Raw genomic sequence first — 5654 nt, 5'->3', positions numbered from 1 at the left:
TACGGAGTGCGAAAAGTAAAACTGTCGTGGAAAATACGAGCATTTATTGCACCTTAAGGTAAGCAACCCGAATTTACATCATCGTCAACCCAGTGGTAAATTGGGTTGCCTGACTTAAGGGCGCATAAAATATATTGGGGCCAGGTATACTTTGCCCACTCAACACACTGTGCGGAACTTTTCATATCTACGTAAATTTTACGCCCAGCATCCTCTTACCTGTTTCGCGTATACAAGTCTTGGGGCCCTAATATTTCTCTCCTCTGCAACTCCCTTCCTTCCCCCCTTCCCCCCACCACAAGAGCCAAGTTGACTATATCTATATGCCATCGCAGGTGTCCTACTAACCCGTCCTTCTTGAAAGCGTCTTCAGCAAAATTCTTTCGTCATATATTCTTAACACTGTTGTGTAGCACCTCATTTCAAATCCTTAAGTCTCCTTCCCCATATTTCCCGTCCCTACGATGCTGTGCCGGTTGTACGCGTTGTGGGACGTCTTTCTCACTCCTGTATCAATGTCTACTCCAAAAGAGCATTTTTATTCACGACAGCTTTCTTCAGCAGCGCCAGTCACCTTTGGATATTTTCCTTGCTCGCTACTCTTAGATTCTCGCAGGAGGTCGGTCGTACTTGTGCATCCGCACTGAAGAAGGTGAATCCATTGCCCCCCTAGGTGAATCAATTATAAGAATGCAAGGTGTCTGTTCTTTCGGACATGTCCAGAAACACAGACACCTCACATTCAGTTACAGATTTGCCTAGGCTGACAATGGACCCAGTTTCTTTATTGTGGATACGCAATTACGTCCGACCTCGTGCAGCAATCTCAGAGTAGCGATCATGGAGGAAATGCATAGGGACTGTGGATGGGTGGTGCTCGATGACAGTGTGGGTCGGCCGTGAGGCGTGGTGAGATAGACCGCGCAGTTTCAATAAACACTGTATCCCAGACGGTACAGTGGTTAGCCAGTCGCTGATTCTGCGTAATGTCCCGATGCAGCTGACATCAGTAATCGCTGCGCTTTCCTTTCCTTTTCCCCCTCCCCCCTCCCCAGCACTTTCAGTTTACATGTAATGTATCACAGTTGCATGCTGTCTGTTCTTTCGGATATGTCTGAAGGAACAGACACCTCACATTCGTACCGTTACTGCTATTAATCAGCTAATCATTCACTAACGCAGACAACACAACACGCCGTCAAGCAATTACAGTGTCACAGTTTCTGGTTCGCTGAAGGTGGCAGCAATCTGGAACATCGAACAGTCGACACGATGTGTTCCGAATGGTGCCCGACTTCAGACGATTAGCCCCCGTTCGCGCCTTTGATGTAGCTATTCTATTGGGGGCTCATGACATTTTAATTTATGTAGTTCACCAGTTTATAATAAAACACGTTCATATCCGATCCGAGATACCTCACCACGACGAGACCACTTCCGTAGAATCACATTGAATTTTTCCTTACTGTGAATGCTTCATAGACAACGGCTTTACCGCAGTGGATGCACCGGTTCCCGTCAGATCACCGAAGTTAAGCGTTGTTGGGCATGGCCGGCACTTGGATGGGTGACCGTCCGGGCCGCCATGCGCTGTTGCCATTTTTCGGGGTGCACTCAGCCTCGTGATGCCAACTGAGGAGCTACTCGACCGAATAGTAGCGGCTCTGGTCAAAGAAAGCCGTCATAACGACCGGGAGAGCGGTGTGCTGACCACACACCCCTCCTATCTGCATCCTCATGTGAGGATGACACGACGGTCGGATGGTACCGATGGGCCACTTGTGGCCTGAAGACGGAGGGCTACGTACTTCATCGCCTACGTCCTCGTAAGGCAGTGTCATGTTGTGGTTTTCCCTTGAAGGTTTTTGTTTCGGTATCTCCTATGACTTCCCATTGAGTTTTTCATCTAGAACGGAATCTCCCAAAATTCCTGAATCGCTGTCTTTTTCCATAAGCGCAAATGTCTACCCATCTAAAGCTGATGTCAGAGTCACGCATCTCCGACAGCACTAGGGAAAACATGTTTGTAAGTGAAGTATAGAAAAAATGCTCTGGATTTTGTATTATTTCATACCATCTAGAGCTCCGATGCAATGACGAGGGAACACTGCGTACTGTTCAACCCCTGGAGATATTTCAGTACATTTTTCTTCATCTGGTGTTAGCATCACAATCACTTTTAATTCAATCCAGAAGCCTCTGAATACTTGACGAATTAGTTACTTACTTAGGTAGGTACCTGTTCCATAGATCATATAAACGATTCTTTTATCGAAATGATGTGGAATGATTCAGTTTGCAGAATGTGTATACATGATTAGCATTAACAGTAATGAACACGCTATTAGCTTTAGTCCTACTCATGCAATTACACTTACAATTTCATTTTTTATTTTATTTTACTGCCGGCCTATGTGGCCGAGCGGTTCTAGGCGCTTGAGTCCGGAACCGCGCTGCTGCTACGGTCGCAGGTTCGAATCCTGGCTCGGACATGGATGTGTGTGATGACCTTAGGTTAGTTAGGTTTAAGTAGTTCTAAGTTCTAGTGGACTGATGACCTCAGATGTTAAGACCCGTAGTGCATAGAGAAATTTGAACCATTTTATTTTACTAGCTACCAGTTTTAAGTAAAACGTCATCAGTGGAATAGAAGAAGCTTTTCAGGAGGATTGACTTTAAATTAGAACTAAAACTTGCTTCGCTGCGTCTTAGACAGTTGATGTTATTGGGCCAATGATGAAAAACTGCTTTTTCTGCTTATTGAACTTCTTTCTGAGCGACTGGCAGCTTTAACAATGGGTAACAAAGGTAATTTTTTTCCCTATAGTGATGTAGGTATACACATTACTGCTTTTTTTCAAATTGTGTTGGATTATGTGCTATTTTTAGTTACATAGGCGAAACATTTTGACTCTTGTAGGCATACGTTCATTCAGGTGCTAGAAGGTTGTATTGTGGGGGCGCAGTTAAAATGCCTAGCTCCTTTAAGAGGTACCTACACGACATCCGTGGGTGGACACCGCAAGTTATTCTTACTGCTCACTTTCACGCAATTAATACTTCCTTTCTAAATGTTACTCCAGAATATTACTACGTACGACATTATTGAGTGGAAATATTCAAAATGTGCCACGAGACTGATTCATTTGTTTCCAAGACTGGAAATTATCCAAAGAACAAAAGTAGCTGAACTTAACTGCTTGGGAAGCTCAGTAATATGACCCTTCCAGTTCAAGTTTTCATCAATACCAACACCCAAAAATTTGGAGCATTCTATCCCATTCTGGTCACGTGCTACATCAATTGTTGGTATTAATCTATTTGCTGTACGGAACTGAAAGTAAAGTTTTTTTTTTAATAGTTAGGGAGAGTCCATTTACAGAGAACCACGTAATAATTCCTTGGAAAATATAATTTACCGACTTTTCTGCTGCCCTCTAATAGGATTTATTACAACACCAGTATCGACTGCAAAAAGTACCAATTTCGCTTGTTAAATGTTACGTGGAAGGTCATTTATATATACACGATGGAGAAAAACTATGGCACGAAGTTTTGATCCTGTATAGGCGATGTCAGTAGGAACCAAAATTACTACTGTTGTGTACGTCAAACGCTTGATTTTTAAATTACGGCAACTTGGCGCCACGGGCTCAGATTGGTAGCGGGCTTACCCTGTTTGCCAGTTGCCAGATGCTCTGGGCAACGCATGACCGCGAATGCTTTTCCTGACCGAGATCGAGATGTATACAAGGCGACCCGCTCGGTAGGTGGTAGCACGCCAACCTGCCACTCTGGAGGCCAGGGAGCGAATACTCCGGAGTCCCGACACATCCATTGTAGCTTAATGATAAGACGTACAGGGAACAAACCCATCAACAGCAGTTAGTTTGCGTACAGAAAGTCGTTTACAATTTGTGTCTGCACTGAGCCGAGCGGAGTGGCCGCGAGGATTGAGGCACCATGTCACGGATTGCACGGCCCCTCCCGCCGGAGCTTCGAGTCCTCCCTCGGGCATGGGTGTGTGTTTTTCTTAGCTTAAGTTACACTACTGGCCATTACAATTGCTACACCAAGAGGAAATGCAGATGATAAACGGGTATTCATTGGACAAATATATTATACTAGAACTGACATGTGATTACGTTTTCACGCAATTTGGGTGCATAGATCCTGAGAAATCTGTACCCAGAACAACCACCTCTGGCCGTAATAACGGACTTGATAAGCCCGGGCATTGAATCAAACAGAGCTTGGATGGCGTGTACAGGTACAGCTGCCGATGCAGCTTCAACACGATACCATAGTTCATCAGGAGTAGTGACTGGCGTATTGCGACGAGCCAGTTGCTCGGCCACCACTGACTAGGCGTTTTCAGTTGGTGAGAGATCTGGAGAATGTGCTGGCCAGAGCAGCAGTCGAACATTTTTTGTATCCAGAAAGGCCCGTACAGGACCTGCAACATGCGGTCGTGCATTATCCTGCTGAAATGTAGGGTTTCGGAGGGATCGAATGAATGGTAGAGCCACGGGTCGTAACACATCTGAAACGTGACGGAGTATGGCGATGACGAATACACGCTTCCAATGTGCGTTCACCGCGATGTCGCCAAACACGGATGCGACCATCATTATGCTGTAAACAGAACGTGGATTCATCCGAAAAAATGACGTTTTGCCATTCGTGCACCCAGGTTCGTCGTTGAGTACACCATCGCAGGCGCTTCTGTCTGTGATGCACCAGTCAAGGGTAACCGTAGCCATGGTCTCCAAGCTCATAGTCCATCCTGCAGCAAACGTCGTCGAACTGTTCGTGCAGATGGTTGTTGTCTTGCAAACGTCCCCATCTGTTGACTCAAGGATCGAGACGTGGCTGCACGATCCGTTACAGTCATGCAGATAAGATGTCTGTCATCTCGACTGCTAGTGATACGAGGCCGTTGGGATCCAGCACGGCGTTCCGTATTACCCTCCTGAACCCACCGATTCCATATTCTGCTAACAGTCATTGGATCTCGACCAACGCGAGCAGCAATGTCGCTATACGATAAACCGCAAGTAGAATACGTGACGGTACGCATTTCTCCTCCTTACACGAGGCATCATAACAACGTTTCACCAGGCAACGCCGGTGAACAGCTGTTTGTGTATGAGAAATCGGTTGGAAACTTTCCTCCTGTCAGCACGTTGTAGGTGTGCGAATGCTCTGAAAAGCTAATCATTTGCATGTCATAGCATCTGCTTCCTGTTGGTTAAATTTCGTGTCTGTAGCACGTTATCTTCGTGCTGTAGCAATTTTAATGGCCAGTAGTGTATTTTAAGCAGTGTGTAAGTCTAGGGCTTCTTCCCTTAGGAATTCACACTCATTTGAAAATTTATCGGCCCTGAGAAGGGCCTTTTTTGTAGCTAGGACATTGTTTACGTAACGCAGGTCTTCGAACTGGCGACCATCTGACGCGACACAAACTTGGTAACGTGGAACGGTGTTTTGTGGAACTCATTCAAAGATTCCTGGCTTTGCACTAATATTATTGGTGGCAGGTTGAATGCGATCTATTAATTCGTCTTCGTTTCTAGGTGGTTCGCGTCCAGGTGGGTGAACTAGAACGTTGAAGAATTCCCACAGGAAAAAGTGCGGTGGCGTGAGGTCTGGTG

At 45.7% G+C, this 5654-nt stretch overlaps 1 pseudogene; it reads left to right on the top strand.

The window, feature by feature from the left end:
* The first annotated feature begins 1481 nt into the window (after nucleotides 1–1481).
* On the top strand, nucleotides 1482–1599 carry LOC124778515 (annotated as a pseudogene).
* Nucleotides 1600–5654: the final 4055 nt, after the last annotated feature.

This window comes from Schistocerca piceifrons, chromosome 2 (assembly GCF_021461385.2).
Source record: "Schistocerca piceifrons isolate TAMUIC-IGC-003096 chromosome 2, iqSchPice1.1, whole genome shotgun sequence".
Lineage (NCBI taxonomy): Eukaryota > Metazoa > Arthropoda > Insecta > Orthoptera > Acrididae > Schistocerca > Schistocerca piceifrons.
This window is presented reverse-complemented; position numbering and strand designations above follow the sequence as displayed.